Source organism: Furipterus horrens, unplaced genomic scaffold (genome assembly GCF_987537825.1).
Source record: "Furipterus horrens unplaced genomic scaffold, mFurHor1.1.pri manual_scaffold_11, whole genome shotgun sequence".
Taxonomy (NCBI): domain Eukaryota; kingdom Metazoa; phylum Chordata; class Mammalia; order Chiroptera; family Furipteridae; genus Furipterus; species Furipterus horrens.
The window spans coordinates 36,225,177-36,242,727 of record NW_028327181.1 but is presented as its reverse complement, the minus strand read 5'-3'; positions in this window follow the sequence as shown (position 1 = coordinate 36,242,727).

Genomic DNA, 17,551 nt, shown 5'->3' with positions numbered 1-17,551 from the left:
TCAAAGGGACTGAGTTTTAGGCCACACAACTGAGTCCCAGCTGCACCGTCCTGAAAACCCTTGTTCTAAGTGCACCCCTGTACCTCAGGGCAAGAAATGCCGAGAACGCCTTCTACCTGCACGCTGCTCTCTTAGACAGAACTCTCCATAAAACTTGTGTTCTAACTGCACCCCTCTCCCTCAGGCAGGACTGTCCCAGAAACGCCTGTTCTACTAGCCCCTCATTACCTAAGGCAGGACTATTTTGGGATCTTGTTTTAATTGCACCCCTCTCCCTCAGGCAGGACTGTCCCAGAATCCGCTGTTCTACCTGCACTCCATTAACCAAGGCAGGACTCTCCCAAGACCCCCTGTTCTAACTGCATTTGCCCTCTCAGGAGAACTCTGTGCTAACTGCACACCACGCCTTGGGGCCAGACTGAGAAAAGGACTGAGCCGTCTGGGGTCTAAGCACTGAAACTGAGCTGCATGAGTGGATTCAGATTTAGTGAAACTCACCCTTTCTGATAATCACAGCTGCAGGGAAGACACCTGTTGTGTCCACATCTTGGAGTAACTAAGCCAGAGAGAAATCCCTGCGTTCTGTCTCCTCACACCCCTCTCTCCCTCAGGTGCCCTTTGTTTCATCCTGAAGCCAGATGAAGACAGCTGATTTTCTCTTAACAGCCCAAGTCCAGGGACTGTCCTGAAGGTTAGAGGGAAAAGGGTCAGCAAACTGCTGACCCAGGCAAACTGTGGAAGGACAGAAGAGTCACAGACTCAAGATGGAGAAGAGCATTAGCAAAGGAGCTCATCGTCCTAACATCCCAATGGCAGAGTGGACGCCTGAACAGTGTACAGAATCTGACTAGCACAACAGGAACTAGAATCTTGGTCTGCCGACTCCCGAGACATAGAACTTCTGTTTATACTCCAAAGTAGTCATCGTAGTATCTTCATAAAGTACAATAAAGTGATAAATAGAAAGTGGTTCGAAACAATCACAAATCCTCCTTGCATCCAATTCTCGAGTCTCATTTGATTGTTGTTGCAGCTCCCAAAGCAAATAGAGTGTCTTCTACCAGCACATGCACATAACCAGCAAATGCACCCACTGCTTGGGAGCAGGGCCGCTAGTCATCAGGCCTTAGAAAAAAAGACACCTGAGTAACGGACACGTTGCACAGGACCCAAGCTGGAGTCAGAGCTCAGCCAATGTCTGCTGCGGAGACGACGAGGTGCAGACAGGCTTGGCAGGCGCAGAAGCACTCTCTTTGAGCCTATCACAGGCCAAATTTAATGCCACATGGAAGATGACCAAATCGCATGCATAAATGCTAGAATATTATATTGGAAAATGCCTAATACTTTACCAATGCAGGCTCTCCAAACAAAAGAGGAAGCTGATTGATTTCATCATCCCTCCAGTGTTTTGCCAATATCTAAAATACCAAAAGTAAACAAATTGGTTAATTGGTACACACACATACACATACAGAACTTTCAGAGTCAAAGTATATAGTACCTTTGGTATGAATTGTTAAAATGTGCCCTAGACGTGGCGACTTACGTTTAAGAAGTCACTTTTCACTGGAGAAGCCCTATCAACACAGTTGTCCCTCAGCCTCAACCCAACTGTAAAATCCTAGAGCACAAGACCAGGTCTTATACAACACTGGACCCCCCGCAGCAGCGTGGCCCGTGGCACACAACAAGGGAACAGTACGAGGGAACTGAATGACTGGCCCCTCCTCCCCCGAGCTGACTCTCTACCCTGTCCCCTACCAACAGATAACAGTTCTGCAGGCTGGCCCTTGGTCTAACTTATTGTCCCCTACGTAGCCTACTGGACCAGCCAGGACCCCACTGCTAATTAAGAAATAAAATCCAACCTCACATCAATATTAGCTGCTGCAATACAGAAACTGGCAGTCATGAGCAGTCCCTGGGGGCCTGCATCAGTGACAAACCCACCTGTCACCCGCTAGAAGCAGAACCCTGCACCGCTGTGTGTGCACGTGCGTGCGCTCCGACACTCTAGGGCACCTCAGTGTCTCGCCCAGAGCAGACTTAAACCTGAATTCATCCTCAGAAATGACCTCCTGCCTTGAAAAGGTTACTTAACATGCCTGGGCCTCAATTTTAACTGTAAAATGGTGAAAAATATCATCGCCTTCTAGCACTGAAATCACCAGAGGTGATATTCTAAAAGCATCTACACAGAGTACTAAACAGTAGATACAGCTAAAGCTGATGCTAGATGGTTCATATGTAATTGCCTGAAAAAGAAAAACAAATACAAATCCTTACTGTGCGGCCACTCCACAGAATCCCATCTACAGCCAATGAGGTCCTTGGGATTCGTTACTTTTTGTGGCCAGAATGGTCTTTACAAGGTCGAAGATGGTTTTACTGCACACGTGGGAGCCACAGAGGCCGTTTTATTACACAGGGCTGCCCGCGCTGCGCCGTGAACCACACGGATGACACTCCTTGGGGGCACGAAGGCCACCCCCGGGATGAGCACGAAGTGACCTCGGGCCACCCCGCAGGTCCGGCTCTGGGCGCACTGCCCTGGGTCCCCATAAAGACCAGTCTGTCCCTGCATCCCACAGCCGGCGCCCCGCCCCCGTGGGGCCCTCACAGGAGCCCTTACACCGGGGATCCCACGAGGAAAGGGCAGGACACGGTCAGGGACAGACTGGGGCTGTGGGTCTGGGCTCAGGGCAGCCGCGGCCCATCTCCCTCCGCTGCGGCTCCAGGAAGCGTCACCCGGCACCTGGGGCCCCGAGGCTGCCCTCCTGCGGGACCGCAGAGGCTCCTGCGCCAGAAGACGCCCCGCGGGGCACGCGAGTGAATGCACGAGCGCCCAGCGGCCGCATGCGCGTACCTTCCGGCTCCCGGCCGCCGCGCCCCGAGGGGACGCTCCCGGCCCCGCCCCTCCGGCCGGCGCCTCCGCTGACACCGAGGGTTCCCCAGAGCTCGCTAAGTAAGCGTCCACGTGACCGCGCCGGTGAGTCATTCCTACCCTGCACGTAACTGGTGGTCCCCACGTTCGTGAGCACAGGAAAAGTGAGGACACGCACAACCTAATCAATATAAGCATCTTTTCATTTTATGTTTACTGCACTTTTTTAAAGCTGTACCTCAATCCTCATCTGTAGAGTTAACTAATTCCCCACAGGAGAGCCTCTTGGTGGGACTCTCAGTCACTTACTTTCCTGAATGTTATTGTCAAGACGCTACCAAAACTGCATTAGATTAGCTGTTCCTTTAATAGCTGAAGAAAATGGTTGAGATGAACTCATAATGAGAACGGCATATTTAAGTGCCCCTTGTGTCTCTCTGGTCCTTTCCCTTTCTCTTCAATTCTGTGGGCATTTTTTCCCCATTAATTAAAATTTTGCTTCACAAGCAACCAATCCCTATGGCCTGCAACAAAATATCCCAAATCTTAAACAGATGACCAAAAATTTAAAACTTGATTACTCACACTATTGTTCATTTATTTGGAAATCTTAAATACTATAAACAGCTTTACGGATACATTAATATAAAGGCATCTCATGACTAAACAAAGTTTGTTCTGGGATTATAATTAGGCTCCATGTAAGAAAATGGCATGTTAATAGGTTAAATAATTAAACCTAGGTTGTTTTAGGGGAGGCAAAATGTTGATTATATTTACGAACTATTTCTAACATTCAGAAGTAAGGACAAAGATTCTTTCTCTGGCCAATATCGTATGTAAGAAGGAAATAGTAGAAATGTGGGAGTTTTGCATATTAGCAGCTCTTTTAAGTGTCATTTTTAAACCATACCAGCATGCCCTACCCCAAGGGAATCACTGCAACCAGAAACCACTGTTAATGATACAATGTAGTTGTATCTCTAAAGTATATTGTGGTGCAAAAGGAGGTAACTACCCTAGAGGGAAGCATGCTAATAATAATAATAATAATAATAATAATAATAATAATAATAATAGTTTTGCCTTAAATCTTAAACATAAAGCACTCTGACAGATGATGAAAACAGCAGGTTTCTTTCTGATGAAGAACTTCTAGGAGCCAACACGGAATAACTAACTCCTACAAGAAACTACTGAAAGTCAAACAAAATGGATGAAGTAATTGCTTCCATTGCTTGGATGCAGGCAAGACAGGCTAGTTATATCTGAGGGAGGAGAAACAGGGAAGGTGAGCCCCAAGATTCCCACTGACCAACTGAAAGATCCAGCCCACATCTTATGCTGAGGTCTCCTTTAGTTGAGACGTTCTTCAGATCCAGGGTAGGCCTAGGTGGCATGCATAGGCAGGGCACAATCTTAAGAGAGGAGAGATATGTCCATATGGCTGCAGATACTTGGCAGAGGATTTTCCTTAAGTCTCCAGCATAGTGCATGAGTACGTCTGGAAAGAAAACCTCCTGTGGCCCGAAGAAAGGACCCCCGAAAAGGAGCAAAGAAAACCTCTGACTCACAAAAACTCAAGTGTGTTCCCACCAGAAAGAGTAGAAAACCACATAAATTACCGGGCAGAGTACTAAGATGTGCAGTGTCTCAGTAGCGGGGACTAAAATAGCCCTAGAGTTAGAGTTTCTCTAGTCTGTCTCATCAAAGCTTAAAAAAACCTTAAGAAGATGCAACTGTTTCCAAGCTACTGCATCCTTGAAGAACAACCAAGAATACTCACAGGAGAGCAGCACCCGTGGCTGTGGTGGCAACAGGACTTGAGGCGGCTCTACAGGAGGCGAAGCGGCTGCAGCGTGCTGAGGAGGACCCGAATATTTAACAAGGGCTCGAGAGCTAGTGCCGGCCCACACGCCAGACCACAGGACCGCTACCGGCCCGCGCCCACGACAGCCAGCGCCAGGGAACGCCCCCGCCCACCAGCGTAGGAGAACGTTCCCGGCAGGCCCCCCAGCACCCTCCCGCTGCTCCCGCCGGCTTGCAGGCAGGGAGAAAAAAGTGCACTTCCCACACTCAACCTGCCGTGTAGCTGAAAGAAGGCGAAAGAACTAGAGGAGCGTTGGAAAACACTGGATGCTGGTTCTGGAGGAAATACTGGAGAGCTAGCAGACCAGATCGCAGGGCAGACTCAACATCAGTGCTGTGGGAGAAGTCTCATAAGCAGACTACTACTGCCCTCCAAGAGGCAGCAGCCAGAGGCAGCTCAACTACTGTCAGAAGCGGGCAGAGAGACTCTCAGCTAATACACAGGAAGGGCCCACCAAAGATCAACACAACAAACAAAACCAAAACACTTCTAGAGAGTCCAAGTAAAAGGCATAAAGGGCATCCCAAGAGCATCAAGCTAAGGAGATCAAGGAGACAGCACCGCTGTATGACACAGGTTCCTACCACAGATGGTCACACCACAAAGGCACTACATAAAAGCAGATCAATCTAATAATCAGATACAAACAAGACCAGCACCCCAAATGGGGAGGCAGAATAACACCCCACCAAACAGAAACAACACCCCACCAAAAAGAAAGGAGGAATTCTCAGAAGGATGGATAGATGAAATAGAGGCAAGCAAACCATCACACATGGAATTCAAATGAAGCTCAATGAACTCAACAAAGTCAAAGAAAATTACAACCAACTCCAGGGGAACTACAAAGAACTCCAGGGAAACTACAAAGAACTTACTGAGAACTACACCAACCAAAAAGAGGGCATAGAAACTATCAATAAAAACCACGAAGAAATGAAGAATACAATTTCTGAACTGAAGAACACAGTCGAAGCAATCAAAAACAGGCTAAAGGAAGCAGAGGATCGGATCAGTGAGTTAGAGGACAACATATAAAAAAACTGCCAGACAATGCAACAAAATGAAAAAATGCCTAAAAAGAATGAAGATGGTTTAAGAGAACTGCAGGACAACATGACATGAAACAATATGCATATGCATATCATAGGGATAAAAGAAGGAGAAGAAGAGGAGCATGGGCTAGAAAACCTGATTGAAAAAGTAATGACATAAAATTTTCCTAACTTGATGAGAGAAAAAGTCATGCAAATCCAGGGAGCACAGAGGCTCCAAATGAATATGACCCAAAAAGGTCTACTCCAAGGCACATCATAATGAAAACTTCAACATTCAAAGACAAAGACAGAATCCTAAAGGCAGCAAGAGAAAAAAAGGAAATAACATACAAGGGAGCTCTGATAAGACTATCAACGGATTTCTCAACAGAAACACTACAAGCCAAAAAAGAATGGCAAACAATATTTCAAACGATGAAAAACAATGCCGACAACCAAGACTACTCTACCCAGCAAGGCTCCCTTTCAAAATGGAAGGTGAAACAAGGAGCTTCCCAGACAAAGGAACACTAAAAGAACGCATCTCCACCAAACCAGCATTACAAGACATGCTAAAGGGGATGCGGTGAGAAAAAGAAAAAAGAGAAGGAGAGGAACACAGGTACAAAGGGAAATGAATAAATACCCGTCATTAATAACCTGAAATGTAAATGGAGTAAACGCTCCATTCAAAAGACATAGGGTAGCGGAATGCACACAAAAACATGATCCACATATATGCTATCTACAAGAGACGCACCTCAAAACAAAAGATTTACACAGACTGAAAGTGAAGGGATGGAAAAAGTATTCTAAGCAATGAACATGAAAGAAAGCTGGGATAGCAACACTTACATCAGAAAAAACAGATTTCACAGCAAAGGCCATAAAAAGAGACAAAGAAGGACATTTTAAAATACGTAAGGGAACACTCCATCATGAAGATATAACCCTGATAAACATATATGCACCTAACATAAGTGCACAAAAATATATAAGGAAAATATTGGGAGGCTACAAAAAAGATATCAACAGCAACACACTCACAGTAGGGGACTTTAACACCCCATTGTGAACAATGCACAGCTCTCTGAAGCAAAGAACAACACCCTAGATCAAATGGAATAATTGATATATATAGAACCTTTTACTCCAGAGAAGCAAAATATACATTCTTTTCAAATGCACATGGGACATTTTCAAACATAGACCACATGGTAGGACACAGAACAAGCCTCAACAAATTCAAGAAAATTGAAATTATATCAAACATCTTCTCAGATCACAATGCCTTGAAACTAGAAATCCACCTCAAGGAAAGAACTCAAACACATTCAAACTCATGGAGAATGAATAACATGCTATTAAGTAATGAATGGATTAACAATGACACCAAGGAATGAATCAAGACGTTTCTGGAAACAAATGATAATGAACACACAACAGCCCCCAACCTATGGGACACAGCAATAGCAATCCTGAGAGGAAAGTTCATAGCAATACAGGCTGACCTAAAAAGGATAGAAGAATCTCAAATTAAAAATCTAACCCTACAGCTACAGGAACTAGAACAACAACAACAAACAAAGACCAGGGCGAGTAGAAGGAAGGAAATCATCAAGATCAGAGCAGAATTAAATGACATAGAGACTAAACAAACAACTCAAAAGATCAACTACTTCTTTGAAAAGATAAACAAAATCGACAAGTCTTAGGCAGGCTCATCAAGAAAAAAAGAGAGATGACCCAAATAAACAAAATGAGAAACGAAAGAGGAGAGATCACGACCGATACCACAGAAATATAAAGGATTGTAAGACATTTCTACAAACAATTATATGGGAAGAAACTTGACAACCTAGTAGAAATGGACAGATTTCTAGAAACAAATAACCTTCCAAAACTGAATCAAGAAGAAGCAGAAAGTCTCAACAGACCAATAACAAAGAATGAATTGCAACAATAATCAAAAAACTCCAGGCACATAAAATCCCTGGATCGGATGGCTTCACAGGCAAATTTTACAAAACATTTAGGGAAGAACTAACACCTACCCAAAAAATCCAAGAAGGGAAAGACTCCCAAACTGTTTCTATGAAGCCAGTATTACCCTAATTCCAAAACGAGGTCAAGACACAACAAAGAAAGAAAACTACAGGCCAATATCGCTGATGAACATAGATGCTAGAATCCTCAACAAAATGTTGGCAAATCAGATCCAGCAACACATTAAAAAGATCATACACCAATATCAAGTGGGATTCATCCCAAGGATGCCAGGATGGTTTAATATTCGCAAACCAATAAATGTAATACACCACATAAACAAAATGAAAGACAAAAATCACATGATCATATCAATAGATACTGAAAAGGCATTTGATGAAGTACAACACCCATTTATGATGAAAACACTCAGGAAACTTGGAACACAGGGAGCATACCTCAACACAATAAAGGCCATATATGAGAAACCCGCAGACAACATCACAATGAATGGACAAAAACTGAAAGCATTCCCCTGCGATCAGGGACAAAACCAGGATGTCCACTCTCTCCACTCCTATTCAACGTAGTTTGGAAGTTCTAGCCATAGCAATCAGACAAGAAGAGAAAGTAAAGGCATCCATATTGGAAAAGAAGAAGTAAAACTCTCATTATTTGCAGATGACATGACAGTATACATAGAAAACCCTATAGACGCCACGAAAAAACTACTCAACTCAATAAGTCAATCTGGCAAAACAGCAAGGTACGAAGCCAATATTCAGAAATTGAAGGCATTTCTCTACACCAACAATAAATTCTCAGAACTAGAAACTAGGAAAAAATTCCATTTCCTATAGCAACAAGAAAAATAAAGTACCTAGGAATAAATTTAACCAAAGAGGTAAAAGACCTGTACTCAGAAAACTACATAACCCTGAAGAAAGAAATTAAGGAAGATACAAATAAGTGGAAGCACATACCATGTTCAGGGGTGGGAAGAATAAACGTCATTAAAACATCCATACTACCCAGGGCAATTTACAGATTCAATGCAATCCCTATTAAAATACCAGCAACATATTTCACCGACCTAGAACAAATACTTCATAAACTTATATGGAACCAAAAAAGACCCCGAGTAGCCGCAGCAATCTTGAGACAGAAGAACGCAACAGGACGTATCCCGACACCTGACATCAAACTATACAACAAGGCCACTGTAATCAAAACAGCCTGGTACTGGCATAAGAACAGACATATAGATCAATGGAACCGAACAGAGAGCCCAGAAATAAATCCAGGCCTCTATGGTCAACTAATATTCAACAAAGGGGGAAGGAACATAAAATGGCATGAGAAGAGCCTCTTTGACAAATGGTGCTGGGAGAACTGGATGGTGACATGCAAAGAAATGAAACTAGACCAGCAACTTATGCCACACACCAGAATAAACTCAAGATGGATCAAAGACTTAAATGTAAGACATGACATCATAAAAATCCTAGAGGAAAACATAGGCAGGAAAATTTCTGATATCCCACGTAACAATATTTTCACTGACACGTCTCCTAAAAAAAGGGAAGTAAAGGAAAAAACAAACAGATGCGACAACATCAAACTAAAGAGTCTGCTCAACAAAGAAAACATCAGCCAGATGAAAGGGGAACCAACCATATGTGAACACATATTTGCCAGTGATACATCAGATAAGGGACTGATCTCCAAAATATATAAAGAACTTACATATCTCAACACCAAGAAGACAGCCCAGTTAAAAATGGGCAAAGGACCTGAACAAACACTTCTCCAAGGAGGATATGCAGAGGGCCCATAGGCATATGAAAGTATGCTCACCATCATTAGCCATCAGAGGGATGTAAATAAAACCACAATGAGATACCACTTTACACCAGTCAGAATGGCCATCGTCAACAAATCAACAAACAACAAGTGCTGGCGAGGATGCGGAGAAACGGGAACCCTACTGCACTGTTGGTGGGAATGCAATGCAGACTGGTGCAGCCACTGTGGAAAACAGTGTGGAATTTCCTCAAGAAACTAAATATGGAAATGCCTTTTGAACCAGCGATTCCACTGCTAGGATTATACCCGAAGAATCCTGAAACACCAATTGAAGAGAAACTGTGCACCCCTAGGTTCATAGCAGCCCTGTTTACAATAACCAAGTGCTGGAAACAGCCTAAGTGCCCATCTGTAGATGAGTGTGTTAGAACACCGTGGTACATCTACACAATGGAAAACTATGCAGAAGAAAAAAAGCAGGAACTCCTGCCATTTGTGATAACATGGATGGAACTGGACAGAATTATGCTTAACGAAATAAGCCAGACAACAAGAGAAAAATACCATATGAACAGCACGAGCAAATGAACAAAACTGAACCAGAGACACGTAAACAAGGAACAGAGTAACAGGCACCAGGGGAGAGGGGCGCATGGAGTGAAGGGGTCAGTAGTGGGCGGGTTTAGTAAAGGAACTGCTATAAATGACCCATGGACATGGACAACAGGGTGGGGGTTGAACTGTGGGAGAGGGGGTGGGCTGTGGGGGAGCAATGGAGGAAAAGTCTGCAGAAGAACATTTTATTTTATTTTTTTATTTTTTATATTTTTAAATAACATTTGTTTGTTTATTTTATTTTTAGAGAGAGGGGAAAGGAGAAAGGGAGGGAGAGAAACATCACTGTGTGGTTGCCTCTCACTCGTGCCCCCAACTGGGGTCCTGACGTGCAACCTAGTCATGTGCCCTGACTGCGAAGAGAACCAGTGACACTTGGCTCGCAGGCCGATGCTCAATCCACTGAGCCACAGAAGCCAGGGCTGGAAGAACATTTTAGTAAGCTGAAAATCATTGTTAAATAGTGTATTCACCCCTCGTTCCTGAGAATATGTCAAATAAGGTAATCATCAGATTTGAAACAAAATAAACAAAAAAGAGCCTATTAAAATATAATGGCTATGGTAGCCTCCTTAAAGCCAGGGTGTTAAAAATAATAAATTATGTTTTGTGTCGAAATAACATATTGAAATGAAAATGAGGTCGTGGCCCTGCCCTTTGTGGCTGAGCTGGTTGGAGCACTATCCTGTGGACTGAAAGGTTGTGGGTTCGATGCCGAGTCAGGGTGCTTACCCAGGTGATTGTTTTGATCCATAGTCGGGGCACGTAGCAGGAAGCAACCAATTGATGTTTCTCTCTCTCTGTCTCTCTCCCTTCCTCTCTCCCTAAAAGCAATGAAAAAAATATACTTGCATGAGGATTAAAAAAATGAAGTTGTGATGTTTGATATATTTTTCCATTTTTAAATAGTTTACTATTTCTTTGTAAGTTGTAGATCAAGTAAGTATACAAAAGAGACAAAGGATGAGTAGGATAGTACTTTTCTCTTTGCCTCGGTCTAGAACGATTCCACCTGAGAGGAGCAGGTGCCACACTTTTTCTTCCTAACTTGAAGAAAGAACAGAGGAGAGAGAGAAAGAAGGAGAGAGGAAGTGAGAAAGAGCAAAGTTTGCAAAGGCCCCTTTCAACTTTTTAGTTATGTAAATTCACAGGCATTTATTTCTTTCACACAAATGGAAAAGGGATTACTTTGATTTTTCTTTTATTGTTTATATTAATGTGATAGATTTCTGTATATTCGGTTTGTATTTTGTTTCTTAACGAATTATTTTATTAAATCTATTAATTTTGTTGAATTATCTAAGAAATTCTATATAGAGTACCATGTCATTTGCCAATAGTGACAATTTTAATTCTTTCTTTTTTACTTAAATGCATTTTATTTCTTTTTCTCCTTTGATTGCTATGTTTAAATATTCCACTACTATTTTGAATAATAATAATGAGAATGAACATTCTTGAGTTGGTTTTGATTTGAAAAGGAAAACTTTCATTACTTCACAGTTGAGTATACTGTAAACTGTGAGGTTGTCATATGTAGCCTTTATGAAGCTTAGGTCATTTCCTTCTACAAACCTTCTTTGACATATTTTTATTACTAATGCATACTGTATTCTAGTACTTTTTCTGTATTTCTTGAAATTCATATGGCTTTCATTTTTATTTCCTTTTTGATGTGATGAGTCACATGTATTGTTTTCTGCGTGATGGGTCATTCTTGCATCACTGGCATAATTCACACTTGATCAGAATACAGAATCATTTTAATACAGTCAAATTTGGTTGGCTACTATTTTGCTGAGAATTTCAGCATGTACACTTATCAAGAATATAGGCCTGTAATTTTCTTTCTTTGCAGTGTCTTTCTTTAGTTTTGGTATCAAAATAATTCAGGTCTCATGAAATAAATTTGGAAGTGAACTTCATCAATTTATGGGTTGGTTGGGAAGGATATATACTAATTATCATTTTTTTAATTTCCGAGAATTCTCCTGTAATTCTATCTAGTCCTGGGCTTTTGTTTTTAGGTGTTTTGATTAGTGATTCAAATTTGTTGCTCGTCATTGGTTTGTTCAGATTATGTGATTCACTCTGGTTTAGCTTCAAAGAGTGTAAGACCTAAAAATTTTCCATTTTATTAAATTGTCAAATCTGTTTTCTATAATTGCTGATGTTCGATAATTCTTTGAGTTTTGGTAGTCTGGATTATAGTTTCATTTTTTTTTCTGACTTATTACTTTTTTTCTGTATTTAGTGCCCGATGAGTCTTACTAAAGGTTTTTCAAATTTACTTATCAGTTCAAAGAAGGAGCCATTGGTTTTATTTATTTATTTTATTGCTTTTTAAAATTTTATTGATGATGGCACTGGTTTTCATTTTATTTTACTACAACTAACATTTTTGTTTTGGTACTTCTTTTTCTAAGGTATTTAGAAATAAATTCAAATGATTTTATTGACATTTTTCTGCTCTATACTTAGAATGATATAGCTACAGAGTTTCCACTTATAAAAGCTTTACTAAATCAAGGTTTTCTATGGCCATGTTTGAATTTTTATTTGTCTAACTGTTGTTGTTGGATTTTTTTTTTTTTGTTTCCATTTTTGATTTACTAGGGACTTGATAGCATGTTTTACAGTCTCCCAATCCTTTTTTTTATTATGTTTTTTCCTATATTTGATTTCTAGTTTCTTACCAGTGTGGTCAGAAAATATGGTTACTATAGCTTAAAACTTTTAAATTTACTGAAGATTGTTTTTTCCCTTTGTATAAGATCTATCTCAGATAGTTTCCATGTAATCTAGAGAAAAATGTGCACCCTGCAGTTGTAAATGCAATGTTCTATAAATATTTATCAATCAAACCTGATTTGCAGTTAAGTCTGTTTTTATTTTTTAATTGTCTAAAATGCAGTATTTTAAAATAAGAGTGTTGTTCTTTAATAATCTCATACCACACTGAACTATCAAATTGACCCTTTTAAATAAATGCTTTTTCCAATCTCAGATAATGGATGAGGAAATTACAAGGCATTTTAACTACTTTAAAATCATAACACTCACCTGTGGCACCTCCCATTTTTCAACCTGGAACTGTCTGTTTCTCCAGCCATCTACATCCTCTAATTGTACAGAAAGGTAATTTAAATAGATTAAGAAGAAAGGTTGGAAAGAGTATTAGGTGGCTCTGAGTAAGTGGTTCTCACTAGCGTTTGTACAACAGACTCCGTGGGTCTGAACTTCACAGAGTGTAGCAGCATGTCCTCTGTATGGCACAGGATGAAGCCGGTAAAGTTGATGGAGAAAAGGCACAAGGTCAAGACCACCAGCTGAAGTAAAAAAAAACACAAAGTGGCCACGATTTTACAAAAAGTTTGGACAAAAGCCAGAGTATTTCCAGGCCCTTCTCACCCATAATGCCATTTTCTTTTCCCAACATATATACTGTAAAAACAAGAGGCCCTTTCTCTGGACTCAAAAGGTCACTAACCTATATTTATTTCTGTGATTCATCAGTTAAGTCCACATTTAGAAAATGCCTGCAGATCCAAATATGCTAAAAATATATATACGACATATGTGGAGGAGACCTCCAATGATGTGTAATTTGTTTGCTGCCTGATTCTGTGACCAAAATTGAAGATCAATAGTTGTGTCTCCATCTTACACTGTGTTATGGTAAGTGTCTCAGGCAGGGCCTTCATGAATTAGGAGTATCACATGCAGAGTCAAATGCATGCACATTGAAAGCAACCTGTCATGCAGTTGGAGATGTCATCTATGGGACTCTTTTTCCTGTACCATCTGTGGCCACATCAGGGACCCCTGGAAGCAGCAGTGAAGCCTCAGGACAACTCAACTATTTGGGACAATTTGGTAATTTAGTTCCTCTTGCACTTGTGCATATGAACACCTGATACATGCAGGCATATCTGGGACATGCAGCATGACTCAGTGAGAGAAGTGGACACTATACTGAGCTTCGGTTTTAGCCAAAGTGTCAGACCGTCACCTAGACATCATTTGAGGTCTCTGTCTTGTATGTCACGATTGGAATCCTCATAGTCTTCTGTGCATCTGTAGGCATGTTAAATTCTGACCAGAATAATGGGTCACAAGATCATGTGTAAAATTAAGTGATTTTTGGATCTGTTTAAAAGACCTCATGTATCTACAGAACACGGCTTGAAAAAGAGAGCATACAGTTGTATATGAAAAGGGCCTGGCACAAACGGGCATATGGTCCACGTGTGTCTGAGGGCGTGACCACTTCTTTTCTTTCCCACGCTAGCTGCTGAGCTGGCCCTGGTGCCCTTCACACTCAACTTTAGATCACCAACCTGTGCCATTCAGAGAATGTACAGCCAGAACCACTTAAAGTGAGCTCCACTGAGTTAGTTGTACAAATCCTGGTGAGAGACCCCTGATGAGAGCGCCCCATTTCCTTTTATCAGTTTGTTTTAACTCTCTCTGAGTTTAACTGCTGCACTATTGGAAGATATGCAGGAGAGGTGAGGAAGGGAATGTCACGTTCAAACGTGAACCTGACACGTATGAGTCATGTGAATTTAAAGTAGTGAACTCTTTTTGTATTCTCATTTGTAACACCATGATTTAAAAAGCACTTACCTCTAAAGGTAATTTTTAACACTTTTAATTCAATGTATTGGCATGACATTAGTTAAGAAAATTATACAGGTTTCAAGTGCACAATTCTATCATAAGGCGTGTGTAGATTGTATTGTGTGTTCACCACCCAATTCAAGTCTCCTCATGATTCCTTTGAAAATTAAATGTGGTATGAGATGCTTTTTTATAATATATGTTATTTTAAAATACAGTACTTTAAGTAATTTAAGAACTTTCCCTGGCGAGGTGGCCTATTTAGTTTAAGCATCATCCCTTGCACCAATGACTAGTGAGTTTAATTTTTCATCAGGGCACATACCAACGCTGTACGGTCAATTCCAGTGAAGCTGCACAGGAAAGGGAACCAGTCACTACTTCTTTCTCACATCAAAGTTTCTCTCTTTCTCTTTCTCTACTCCTCTGTCTCTTTTCCTTTCTGTCTAAATTCCTTTCAGTTAAAAATCATATATTCAGGTGAGGCTAAAAATATTTAAGATACTAATGTCCTTACCTTCCACTTTAGACTAGATTGATTTGGTAGACATTTATAGATCATTTAAGGCAAAAAAAACCCTCGCATTTTATGCATTTTTAATGCACATGGAACATTTCCCAAGACAGATATTGTACTAGGCCACAAATAAAGCCCAAAATGTTAAATTATATCTGCCATGTTCTCTGACCTCATTGGTAGGAAAGTTGAAATAAAATATCAAGAAAATAAAACAGAAAGCAGTACAAGCATCTGAACAACATGTTTGTAAATAACCAGCAGATCAAAGAGAATAACAAACCAAAACAGAAACTACCTAGAGACATAGGAAAACTGGAAAACAACCTAACTCAATCTGGGATACAGCAAAATCACTTACAAGAGGAAAATTTATAGTTGTACGGGTTTATCTCACCAGGAGAAACTCTTTTAAAAACTTTAAAATTTATTCTTGAACAAACCAGAAAGAATACTTAAGTAGCAGAAACGAATATAACAGGGATCAGAGTGCAAATGAATACAATTGAAATACAAAAGATGACACTAGTAAAACCAAGTGCTGATTCTTTCCAAAATATATGAAATTGACAAGCTTCCTGTAAGACTCATCCAGCAGAAAAAATAGAAATAATCAGAAATTATAAAAAAAATGCTTTATCTGACACCACAGATTAGAATCATTCAAGAATGCTGTGAACAATTACCTGCAGTTTCACCCAGTCCAGCACACAGAAGTGGCAGGGGCTGGAAGGTTCCCACGTGAGATGACAGATGTGGCCTTACCTTGGGTGGCCTGCCCTGAGCTGCCATACGTGACCCAAGGCTGCTCACTGCTCACTGACCACAGCTGTTAAACAAGAGGTTGGAGCCACTGTCTACCGTGGGTGAAACAATTTTATTACAGGCTTTCCAAATGCCGAAGCCTAAGAAGGTCTGGAGACAATGGGAAAACATCCTGCTCTCTCAACTGTCTTTACCGAAGGCAGGTAGTCAGGGGCCTGTCTCGGAAATGTGGGTGCTTGGTTACCAGGGTTCTAACACCTTTATTGTTCTATCACTAAAGAAGTGAAACAACTTCTTCAACATTCTATCCCATGGGCCTTCTCCAATCATCAGACTTGCCTGTAAACCCCTCAGAACTTTCAAGAGCTCACTGCCAGCACCTCCATAAATATGCAAATATTCCCAACACAGCCCTCCCCACACCTTCTTCATAATGAATCCAGGGTCCTGGCTTTCAGGAGAGACAGCTGCATTTAGACCTGCGATTTCTGACTTGCTTAGTTTCCCGCATAATCCATGAGTCTTCCTGGCCCTCCCGAGTAACTTTACCTGCACAGTGGAGATGACACAAGAGACTAATTTCTACATACATTGTCAGGTGTGTATAACATAAAACCCACACTATCTGTGGGCCACTGTTTCAAGGATTTGATCCCAAAACTCAAAGATGGCAAAATTAAAAGAAGGGCTTAGGCCTGGGATTCAGCAATGTGATCCTAAGAGGGTCATACTGCCCTGGGCCACATTTTTAGGTCTTCCCCTTAAAGAGGTTGAAGTTAGGAAAGCAAAGGTATTATCCTTTATTTCATATAAGCCTTTTATGTTGTCCTGTCATACTTAGGATCAGACCTTGTGTGTCATGTGGGCCTGCATGATGGGCAGACGCCACAATGGCTCCGAGTGGACCCTGCCTCCTGATATGCACATCTCTGTATCACCACTGAGTGATTGCCAACCACATACTCCAGCACACGATACAGCCAGGTGATATGAAGTCACATGCAAGTTGTATTTAACGATAATGTCACTTTTCTCTCATAAACTTAATTTTGAGTTGCTTTCCTTTTTTTCCTTTTGTTTCAGTCTTTTATTTTCTCTCTCTTTGCCTCTCCCCTTTCTCTTTCCCTGTCTCTTCTCCTTTTTTAATACCAATCTTGGGGACTTGGGGACCACCATATTTTGGGTTGTGTTAAAGGACCCAATGAATAGTCTTTGATTCGGCTGATGGCCGTCCAGAATAAGAACACTCTGACCTACAATGTCAATAGTTGCTCTCCTTGAAAAGCCCCAATGCAGATGCATACTAAGTGCTTGCTGTCCTTTAGTCTTCAAAATATGTATAAGTTTGAAGGCACTGTAGCCTGTGGATGTGGCTCTGTGATGGGCAAAGCTGTGCCCTGTGTGAGGAATTTGGTAAAAATTCTGAGTTGCTACATTTTGTCATT